Source organism: Lissotriton helveticus, chromosome 3_1 (genome assembly GCF_964261635.1).
Source record: "Lissotriton helveticus chromosome 3_1, aLisHel1.1, whole genome shotgun sequence".
In the NCBI taxonomy this organism is placed as follows: domain Eukaryota; kingdom Metazoa; phylum Chordata; class Amphibia; order Caudata; family Salamandridae; genus Lissotriton; species Lissotriton helveticus.
In genome coordinates this window covers 391,891,324-391,903,743 of record NC_136061.1, presented here as the reverse complement: position 1 = coordinate 391,903,743, position 12,420 = coordinate 391,891,324, and positions in this window count along the sequence as shown.

The following is a 12,420-nucleotide window of genomic DNA, read 5'->3' as shown; positions in this document are numbered from 1 at the left end:
TTGATGCATTTTGAGGTTGCCATCAAGGGTTATACCCAGAGATTTAGCTGAGTCAATGATTGTCGGTTGCACATTGAATGCCGTGAGGTGTTTGAACCAGTCCTGGAGGAGGGGGATTTTGGAGGGTGGAGCTATGAGTAGGAATTCAGTTTTGAGTGCGTTAAGTTTGAGGTGGTTCTCAGTTAGCCATGTTTGGGTGCTCAACAGTGTTTGGTTGAGTAGTATGACATCTTCAGGAGTATGAATCTTCAGATAGAGTTGTGTATCGTCTGCATACATGTGAAATTGGACGTTGGATGCTTGCAACAAGACAGTAAGAGGTTCCATGAATAGATTGAACAGTGTGGGAGATAGAGCGGACCCTTGTGGGACTCCAAGAGTTACTGGAACTGGTTTGGAGAAGGAGTTATTGACCTTGAATTTTTGGGTCCGGTTTTGAAGAAAGGAGGTAAACCAATTGAGCACTGACCCTGATAGACCCATTCTGAGGTTCAGTAGATCGGTCAGGTTCTCATGTTTGACCGTATCAAAGGCAGAGGAGAGATCTAGCAGGATGAGTAGGCATGAACCATTCTGGTCGAGTATTTGTAGCGCATCATCGATAATGTGAGTCATGGCTGTTTCGGTGCTATGCCCTGCTCTAAAGCTAGATTGGTGATTGTCAAGGAGGTTGAAGAGGTCAATATGTTTTGTCAATTGTTGGAGGATGCATTTTTCCAAGAGTTTGGCTAGGGTAGGGCTGTTCGAAATAGGTCGATAGTTGTTAAGATCCATCGGGTCAGCTGTGGTTTTTTTTAGGATGGGTGTGACTTGCGCTATTTTGAGGACGTCAGGGATGCACCCTTGCTGTAGAGAGCTGTTGATGATCTTGGTCCAGAGCGGCAGGATCAGAGGGGTTAGATCTTTAACTGCGTTAGCAGGGAGAGGATCGGTGGTATGATTGGCTGGCTTGAGGGTGCTCAGAATCTTGCCAACAGCTTCTTCCGTGTATGGGTCAAGGAAGACCACGCTGCATCGTTTTTTAGTTGAAGTTTTGAGGTTGTTTGTTGAAGCGGAGTTGGAGATGGAGATGAGGGAGGAATTGTTATAGGAGGGTAAGACTGTAGGACTGTGAGGTCGTTGAGGAGATCCCTCTTGATGTTTTCTGTTTTGGTGTTAAAGAAAGCTGAGAATTCTTCACAGGTGGGATGGGTGCCTGAGGTATCTTGTCGTTGTTTACGTTCGTCTCTAGATTGTGATTTGATTAAGTCAAACAATTTTTTGGGTCTATTTCTTGCCTGATCTAGTTGGTGAGAGAAAAATTCGGCTTTAGTGCATTTGATCTTTCTGTAATAGTCTTTTCTCTTCCTTCTTAGAGTTTTCAGGTGTTTGGCAGAAGGGACTGATCTCCAGAGACGTTCTGAGGTTCTAAGAGAGCGTCTGTCATCGTTCAGCAGGTCATTGAACCAGGGTTTAGAGTTTTTAGAAGGCACTCTCTTTAGTTGTGGAGGAGAGGCTTCATTGATAACCGTAGTCATTGTGTTAAGATAATGATTGGTGAGGTCATTTACGGAGGAGAGGTCCTCCGGAGGCAGGAGTAGTTTATGTGAGTGAATGGGCAAAGTGTTGGGCTTGAGTTTTTTCAAGTCTCTTTTCCAAATTTTTGGTTTAGCAGATTGGGCTGCAATAAGTTTCACTGTTTCCCTGATGAAGAAAGTAATGATGTAGTGGTCTGACCAATCACAGGGGAGGATTGACTCAAGCTGGATGGAATTGTTTTTGGAAATTATTAAGTCCAGGATTGCGCCTTTTTTGTGAGTGGGGCTGTTGCAGATTTGAGCGAGGTCAAGCGTGTCGATGAAGTTTTTGAGGCTGTTGACCGTTGGATCATCATTATCATTCCAATGGAGATTGAAATCGCCTAGGAATATTTGGGTGTTTTGACGTCCGATGTGTGATGAGGTGCAAGTACTGAGGGGTCCCTGGCCGCTCCCCCTCCATAAGTTTTAGCCTAGCTATATGTTAAGTTTTTTTCCCTTCTTTTCCATGTTGCAAAAAAAACGAGGTTGATCCGCGCCTTCTTCCTCCTCCCTTCACTCAGCCTGGCAGCAAGAATGCAAATAAAACAAGTTTCTGTAGCGGGCCGCTAAAGTGAAAACAGACCGTGGTGCCAATTAAAAAATAATTCCATTAGGAACAACAATGTAAAAATGAGTGGCGACGTCATGGGTGGAATAGGGGAAGACCATTAAAGAAAATAGTGCTCACCGACTAGATAAAGCAGACCATGTAAGACCACAAATAAAAGGTCCAGTCTTTATGGGAGGTCACAAATGAAAACAAGGCGGTACCAAGGAAGGACTAGTAAGCCTATCCACAAAGGAAAAGGACTGTAACAGGAGCCAATTGAAAAGATGGGCAGGAAATGGGTGGCGCTTTTATTCCATTCCTCAATACAGCGTGCCTCGCAGAGCAGCGCATGCGCTGCCATGACTCGACCTAAAAAGATATCCCTGAAGCACAGAGGGGTTTCTCTCGGCCCTTGGGACTACATTTTATTTTTCCTATCCCAGAATGGTGGACCTAGGAAAGGAAAATATTATCAGAAGAAGTGCCTGAAAAGGTGCAGGCATCCTAATACCTCAAAGGCTGATGTAGCCAGCAGAGGCTCCACTGGTGTCCCCTCTGTGGTTCCTACTACTGTAAATAAGTCTGGTGAACCATGAGTTTGGAGGGGCAGAAAAACTGCAGAGTTACTGCGGTTCTCTCATCCTACCAAACACCATATGACCCTTAAGGCATTGAAGCGTAGCTATCTGAACACTAGAGGCTGATTCAGGTGGTACTCTAAAAAAGTGTATACAAAAACAACTTCCCAATACTATTTTAGCTGTAAAATAGACATTGAACCCTGAAAAACACACAAAGAATCAGGGCCATGTTCATAGCATCAGCCGGGGAGGAGATGCTGTAGGCACTGAAAGTGTGAATACCGGGTTTGGCCACTCCACCAAATCCCAGTGCTTCTCTCATGCTGGGGGAAATAGCATGAGAGAAGCTCTGGGGTTGCGTGGAGTCTGGGAGCCTATGCTCATAGGAATTGCAGTCCTGGGACTGGAGCACGGGAACAGCGGGCGTGGGATCAGAAGATTGCGGCGGCTGGTAGAAAAGGTAAGTCTATATATTTTTTACCGTGCGGTGCCCCCCATATCCCTCCCCCTTACGTTGGATTGAAAACCGCCACAGCTGCATCAGTGATGGGCAAGGAGAAACGGAAGAGTTGGGGGTGGTAGGAAAAAAAAGGTAAAAAAAAGCCAAGCCGAATGGTAACGGTTAGTGCAATGGGCAAGCTGTGGCGTGGGGGAGGGGAGACAATAAGGACAGCGTAGGGAGCAGGGATGTGAGACCAGAAGTAGCACATGGCGTGGAAAGTAAAGAAACGCATGCACTCCAATGGTGTGCTATGAGAAAGGGGGGAAAAGTTCCTTGATAAACACAGGAAAAGAAAGGAGAGCCATCGAAAAGAAGCAGAGCAAATGAGACTGACAGGAAAGCCAACCAATGATAAGCAATAGGCTCACCCAAAGCCCACTCTGAGCATTGGTATTGGACGCAATAGTTCTCCTGACAACAGATATGTAGGTAATCTCTATTTACAGATTCTTAAATACCAAATTTTACCGATTCGGTATTAAAGAATCGGTAAATAGTATGTAGGTAAAAATTCAGTCAATTTTACCGAATCTGTAATATTCGGTATTACCGATTCGGTAAATCCCATTCAATCCTATGGGCCTGGAGGCCTGGAGGTTCATAGGAATGAATGGGAAGCCATTCACCATTACCGATTCGGTATTTACCGAATCGGTAATAGGGGGAACATATTCGAGGGTGGCAGGGTGTCACATTGACACCCTGTTGCACCCCTGAATTGTGCATGTGTGCACATGTGGCACACATGTATGTCTGCCACATGACACTTTCAAAAAAGCCCAAAATTGCTTTTTTAAAGGTTTTCGACATTTACCACCAACTTGTAGTTGGTTGTAAATAACGAATCCTTAAATTAAAAATGCATTCACTTGAGTGCTCCCTACATAGGATTTAGGATTCGGTAATTTACCGATTCGGTAATTTACCGAATCCTTAAATTACCGAATCGGTTAATTACCGAATCCTAAAATCAAGCCACCTACATTAGAAAAAGCTAAATACCGGTCGGTAATGGCAAATTTACTGATTTTCGGCCGTTACCGACCGGTATTAAACTACCTTCATATGGCCCAAAGTTGTCTATAAACGAGAAGTAAAATATATAAAGAGATAACAGCTAACCGCATCACACATGCACACACAGAATATTTCAGGTTTGTGTGGCCCTCAGTATTTGACTCCTAGTACCACAAGATGAGGATCCATTAAAAAATCACCTCTAGACAATGTAGCTACATGTAATATTTTCATTAAAAGGGTTGCTGATTGCTATGGGGCACAAATTAAAAAGAACACAATAGCACACAGTTCCTAGAAGAAATATTACTCTAATGAAAAATGCAACCAGCACCTTCCATACCTTCCAGGGGTTTTGACTCCAATGAAAGATAATTTCATGCAATTAGCTATGATATGCTCAATGCAAAAGAAAATGTTACCAAAAGTAGAAAGCTATGCCGCAGGGTACAGGCTACCTAAGAGGTAATATTGAACCCGACTGGGTGTTTAGCTCCAGCGCTGGGAAACTTGCAGTGGGACTGCCATTGAACGTGGAAAGCAAGAGGCTGAATGCACTTTCTAAGTAGATTTATTCTGGAGAGCTATTTCAAAACATTGCTACGCCAATATGATGCCATAGTGGTGGGGCATGGAGGAAGTCAGTACGGTTCTACCTGAAGAACACAGGAGAAAGGTACATACTGTTCAGAAACTTGTATATTTCGGACTGTAGAAAAAGACAACCATTAAATATGGCTTTAGATGGAAATCAGCTGAGTGGTAGTGAGTTGGCAAGGATCTAGAAAAACCTAAAGAAACTGACACTATATAGCCATTACAAGATTTGCAACACAGAATATCTTTTGGGTAAAGGACATGAAATGTAAGAAGAGGTGACTAACACCCTCCTCAGAGACTACAAATTGAATTACTCCATGCTTCATCTTCAAAACAATAGGAAGTATTCCTAAACATCCTGATCCAATCTATCATATTAAAAGCTTATCAAAATGATACATTGCCACAATCGGAACACCGAATGAGAAATCCCCAAACCATTCAGAAAAGCATTGTGAATGGGCTCTAGAAGGCCATCTAAAAGTCAGAAATGGGTTCTAGAAGTCCTGATAGCATAAAATGTGCAGGTGACACAGGAGGCCCTCAGCACAAATTGCTCAAAATCACATTCTGATGCATTGGGAAGATGTAATTCTAGTTACAGAAAAAGCTCATGCAAGACTACAGCAGTGGACCCACTGAGGAAAGGAAGGGGTTACAGTCACCTTGCCCATGGTTACCATAATAATATATATGCCACTCATATGGGTGTGATGGACATGTGAAGGGGATGACCGCACAGGGTAAATAGCGCATACAGAACTCCAAGCTACATATTGTAATTTTTAGAAATGGGGTCTCTTGTTGGCAGCAGTTTGCACTCTGTCCAAGTAGGAACCCACATTCTAGTCACACATTAAGTTCACCTGTGCTCACCGTCGGGTATCTTGGCACAGAGTGGTCACGATAAACTAAAGAGGCAATGTGTAAAGTATTTGTGCACACACCTACAGTAACCCAGTGAAAACAACACAAAAGTATTCCACACCAGTTTAGAACAAGCATATGAAATGCAATAGGTCTCGCATTCACGAGAGTTTGAGCTATTAGCAATGCAATAGCTTAAACTCTTGCAAATGCGAGACCTATTGCATTGCAAATTACTAGTGCCCATGCAGCGTATTCACCGAGGCCGCGTCCCTTTCTTTAGAAAAGCTGTGTCGCACCAGCCACTCTGCTCTAAGCCTAATCTTTTGAAAGTTTTTGTGAATTCCCTTTTCTCAGGCAAAAATATTCGTGCATGTTTTCACACGAGCATACAAACGGGTAAGTTAGAATTAGATGTGTGAATATATTTCTGAATCGGTCCCTTAATTGTGAATTTATGCCCAGCGTAAATCTCTAAAACGTGCAAGGATACCGTTGTAAGTAGGTTTGAAAGGTAGCGTGAGAGACTCTGAAAACCCTCCTACGTCTCCTCCTATGCCCACTGTCCGAACATTAAGCTCTTGCCATGTGGAAAATTGAACTGCCTTTATGCACAGCAAAGGGGTGCTTCACCCACTGGCCCCTCCTCAACAATGGGAATGCAGGGTATCTTGCAGAAAATGATTTTGTCCTTTAAGTATACCACATTTGTTCACTGTTTCTTTTGAAATATCTAACCTTCAGAGACGTTTTAGTAGAACAACACTTTTATAACCTCTACTTGTCATTCCTTTCGTATCCACCTCGTGAAACCTGAGGCTGCAGAGTTTTTCAAGTGTGGGTAAAGTCCCAAAAGGCCTGAGATTTCTTGCAGTCCTCTGAAAATAGAGATAACAGCACATTCCCGAGACTCAATGGAATACCTTGGAATTAGGATGGCATATGTTGCAGTTAAGTAACTTTTTTCTTACTTAATACGGTGTTATAAGGCACTCAAAATGATTATAAACAGATAGGGTAATCAAGAATTTCCTGTGACTATGCGTCCTTGCGAAGTCTAACACTCTGTGAGCATTTACAGCCCTTCTGAGGGTCTTGCATCCTGTTCCTATCCTGTGAACAAGTGTCAGTCCTGTGAGCCAATCCTGTACAGCAGAAGGAGGGATGGATATCACTGTACTAAATATATGCTGAAGGCGATGACTTCTGTTCACATCCTAAGGGTGATATACTAGGGCTGACTTTTGGCATGGGTGTGATGGCCCCGGGCCGCCAATCTTCAGAGGGCGTAGGAAGCTGTCTGCATTATAGTCAAGGTAATATTGCCCCTCGCCCTTGGCTCCAATGATTCAAAATAAACAGTTTTAATCATTTTTTTATTTGCAGCTTTGCCGTTTTTAGTAGCCAACTCCCCCCCTCGCCCCCATTAATAACCTGGCACCACAGTGTGATGGAGCTGAGCTGTGAGTGAATCAGATGTTTTAGGGGAGGTGCCGACATGTGCTTGGAGGTCAGTCATTGCTTTGAAATAATCACCCAGTGACAGACCTGTGAACACAAAATGTCCCCCCTCCCCCGCCTCATATTATTCAGATGCAATAAGTACAATTGATGGACGGAATGCTGAACAATGTCAAACATCACCCCCCAGCACCAAGATCTGGGACTAAAACTATCCTTTCTTTTGCTCCCACGCCATTCCAGTTACTTCCCAGCCATATTAATACCAGCATTTGTAAAGCGCACCTACCTCAGGCGAGGTGTCCCGGTGCTGGGGGCCGTCGGGAAGATTAAGCGAGCTATTACCCAGAGTCACAAGGTGCTGAGCCAACCTGCCGCTGGTGCCGGGGATCGAACCGTGAGAAAGTGCCAACTCTGGGCAGACTACCCCCATGCCAACCCCTTGAGCCCAGGTAGTCTTACAGAAGCCAGGTTGTGTGTGCGTTTCAATGCCATATGCTCAGCCATTATTGTAGGTGGCGTGCCATCTAGTCCTAGTAGGGACGGTCTCTGTGCCATCCCATTCTGTCACTATCCATGTTCTAAGTCCTTGAACTAGTTTAGCCCTAAACTATCTTTTAAAAACCTGTGGCCAGCGGTGCCTAGTGCCAGTCCCCGAGGCCACCTAGTCCCGGTAGTGGCAAGGTATGTGCTATCCAACCTATAGGTAAAAGACTATCTCTCTGCCAATCCCTTGAACCAATTTAGCCACATAAAGCCAGGTTCTGTGAGCCTGGTCAATGCCCTGAGCCCGGCCAGTCCCAGTGGTGAGAGGCTGCGTATGCATGTGCCAGTCCCCGGAGCCACCCAGCCCCAGTGGCGGCAGGCTCCGTGCCAGCCCAGCCCTCTCACCGAGCAGCTTTGTATTCCGCCCCATCCCTCGCATCAGCATCTCTGCACTCGGGAGGCGCAGCACATGAAAAGCCCCGAGAAAGGCACAGGGCCTGTTCCCAGCAGGGAGGCGATGGCTCCGAAATGAGCTCCCGAAATGAGCAAGCATAAGCAGTGCAGAAATAGGCACGGCGGTGTCGAGCAACTAACCCAGCCTGCCAAGCGGAAACCTAAGGGGAGCGTCGCGGCGCCACAGGGGAGGGCCCCACGCAGGGAGCGGCGCAGCCAATGAGAAGATTATTTTTATTATCGTGTCGCAGGCAGGAGCGGTAGTGGATGAGCCAGCCTGCAAAAGACGAGTGTCGGCGGCCCGCCCTGGGCCCGGCTCCACGCAGACTTTCACCTTAAAGGACAGCGCCTGCGTCACGCGGCGTGCCTACGTCAGAGGCAGCGCACGTGCCGACCTGAAGACACTTACCTTTTCGCGGATAGCAATACAAGGAGTAGTCTAGAGCTTACCAATTGTTCTTACTGTGCCAGATCCATGCAAATATGAGTACATTACACCCTCGCGTAGGTGCAGATTTACAAATAATAGACCCTTGCCATAAGTAGTTTGGAAAAAAACTCGTAAAAGTAGCAGTTTTTCCACGAACACTTATGGAAATGGTCCGATGTATTAAGAAAGGCCTTTCCATAAGGGGGATAGCCCATAAGAAGGTTACGCTACAGGACTGTGGAAAACGTGCAGGATTACCGCCTGATCACCCGTTCTCACCCGCAAAACTCGTAATTGGGGGGTGATATCGCACCGTGCGTTATCAATATGTAGCAGATGCGGGGTTACTTCTCAGAAACGGCCCCTGGGGATGAAAGCTAAAGTGTCACTTGAGAAAACTCCGGCTCTGAGGAGTGTTTGCAGGAGCACCATGCTGGTAATTCCTCGGCACCCAGCACATCTTAGTTACAGAGTGGTAGTACCCGCTACTCTACATGTTCCAGAGCAGCAATGTGCAGATGCGAACTCATCATAGCTGTAACCGGCCCACACCACGGTTCTGCACCAGTCCGCAGAACGGATTCATAATATGGCCCCAGGTGGTTGCCTTCTGCCCCATAATCCTTCAGGCGGACTAGGCAGTAAACTGCATTGCCATACATCACGAAATCCGACTTCGTCACCACTTGATCTTGATCTTGATCTTCACCTTCATCATGAGACTTCATGACAGCTGGTAGCTATTCTGCATTGGCAACATACATTCAAGCCCTTCCTGGACTTCAGTAATGACACATGCAAGACTGACTGTGTGTATCTTACTTTGTACAGGTATTGTAAATGGCCTGTCACCGGGCCAACAACTCCTCTTTACAGCACAAATATTTCTGGGTGAATAAAGGAGACGCCCTTCTATAAGGCTGCAAAACAATTCAATTCTTACAGACATGCATGAAGAGTATTACAGGGATCTGGGCAATGAATGTCAGAGGTAGTGCTTAATGTGTAACATTTTTTTTTAAGTGCCAGGGCTCTCGTCAGGAGGCCACTGTAGCTCGCACCACACAATGCCCCTGCCATGCTGCCAATGATAGTAACAACACAACTACTAACCATCACACTCCTACAAATGTGACTATTCAGACTATTTCAGACCCCCAAAGCTGTAAGCATGGTTTGGGCAGCTGGGAATAGTAATTTTAATGTATATCGAATTCATAATTACCTCGTGTTGTGGTCATCTCTAAATTAGCCAGACAGCGTCACCTTGTGGCAGACTGTCATAAACACCGGTTGTAAACGTGAAATTCTTCGTTAATCCGAAGAAATACCGTGGTAGAGGAACGAAGGGTTTAATTTCCAAACGAAGTTTATTCTTCATAGGTATGTAGCATAATTACTGGAGCACGACCGTCAACTCTGATGTCCAACTGCTGAATGAAAGATTCTGCAGTTGGAAAGCACAGAGAAACATGTACCACGAGCGATGCACCTTTGAAGGGAAACATTCTTCAAAGGTGCGCGCTATGGAATTCAGGTAATGCTACTATAATAGACATGGAAGAAATACATACGGTTATAAATGAAGTACTATCATAAAAGGTATAACATGTACATCACATCATCTCCCTTTTATACAAAGAAATGAAATGAAAGAAAACAGTTGAAACACAGAAAATACGTTAAGATAAATAGTAATCCTTAAATCGTGAAGGAAAATAACAATTTCTGTGTACTCTGGTTGAAGTGTTGGGAGAGGAAGTTGAGGGGGTGGAGACAACATGAGAATCAACATTATGGTCAAAACAAAGCGAAGATGGATCATTTGAAGTGTGTGTGACCTGTGAAACAGGTTGGGAAATATCACCAGAAGCGGGTCCCAAGGGAAAATAAGAACAAGAAGAACTGTCGTCAACATGTTTAGTTTTAAAACACCTTGTTGGCCTGTTCATGGGTAAGTTTGACAATTACTCGTTTCTTCCACCACCCCTTTTTATCAAGAAAGAGAGAACCCTTGGAAATTTTGAGAACTTGTGTGGGAAGAGAAAACTTAGACATGCCCTTTTTGACCGTCATGAGTTTTAACCATGACCCAATCACCAACCCTAAAGGTTTGTAAGGAAGGGATGACCTTTGAATCAAAGTTTCTCTTTTGAACCTTTTGTTGATTTGACACATTTTCCTTAACTATGTCTTTGTCATGACAAGCTAGACATGACTTATTGTTTGTAGTTAGGTCCTTGATCCAAGATGGACATATGTTCCCATTGGGATTCCTTTTTTTTAACAATCTGAAAGGAGAGATACCTGTTGTGGAATGAGGAGTAACCAAATATAACCATACCCTTTTTCTAAGAAAATCTTCCACATCTACATTACAAGAAATAGCAGTTTGTATGCCTTCTTTGATAAACCTATTCATCCTTTCAACTAAACCATTTCACCGGTGTTGATAATTAAGAGCTGGTGCCGAGCACCAGAAACCATCGGCTCAAATTAGGCACTGGTTAGTGGTGAAAGGCCTTTCCATAAAAATTAGAAGTTCTAGTAGCTATTTGGGAGCGATGTTTAAGCATATTCCTCCAGTACATGCTTTACTTGTCTTCATATGCTGCACTGAATGGCCTCAGGTGTTGCTCCAACCCTATATTCATTCATTCTGATTGAATGGTATGAGAAGACCTGTTCAGTGTGACTCCCAGTAACCAATGGGCTTCCTCTGAGAAGCTGAAAAGATACTACAGTCCTTGATAAAACACCATGATAGTGTGTCAAACCATGTAGGCTGAAGAGCTATTGAAAAAGTGTCAGGACCGGGCTTTAAGCTAATGGTAGGCTTGTCGTAACCAAAAACGACCACAACTGGAGTAACAAAATTGCCTTTCTCTGCTTTTTATTTTCAAGTCAAGCCAGCAGATTTGGGTCCAGAACTAGCGTTTGAGAGGTAGCTGGATATGTGGAAGATTACCCATCAGAGTTAGCCTTTATTATTGGTGTGGTCATTGCAGTGAATGCTGTGGACTTTGCAGCAGCAGGCTCCATGATTATTGTGCCCTCCCAGCAAAGCGTTTCATTTTCCGGAAACAAACCCCCAAAGCCACAGGTTGTTGCTTGAAAACAAAAAAAATATGTACCTGACTGGCAGGGAGTTTTTGTCTCCCCAGGAGGACAATTAATTGATTGCCTGCTAGAAAAACGGTGTCTTAGGCATAGACATAGTATAGGAGGTTACAACTAGAATATAAGAAAGAAACTTGGAATGAACAACAGGCCAGTGGAGACAAGGAATTGTTAGAATTATTTGAAGCTATAACATCTAGAGGTTAAAAAAACTCTGGTACATCATAACTGACTTAGAACAGTGGTTCTTAAACTGTAGTCCTTGGACTACTAGGGTCTGCAAAGCCTACTGAAGGGGTCCGCACCAGCTAAAAAAAATGTATAATGTTAACAGATGAATAAAGAATATAAAAATAATACAGCAAAGGGTGAAATTCTAAATTAGAAGTTATACCATTGTCAGTATCCTCAGATTGATTCTTGGGAGCATTGTAAGTGCATCAAACAAAATATAATATGGACGATGAGTAGCCTCAATTGGATTTAGAAACGCTCCTTCCCAGTCCTATAAAAATATAGATTTTGACCTTTTTTATATTTGTTTGTGAATTAAATAATTTAGTTCATTATCTATGAATTTGTTTGAATGCTTGTTTCTGTATTTTATGTGTGTTGCATTGCGGGTCAAATAATCGCAAATGCTTAGGCTAAGGTTCCAGTAATGATTAAAGTGGGAGGGGTCCCCAGATTCCAATAATGATTCCGTGGAGGTTCCTTGATCCCAGTAATGATTAAGTGGGGGTCTACAGAGCAAACACAAGGAGATGATGGATGGAGCGCTGAAACTTTTCAGA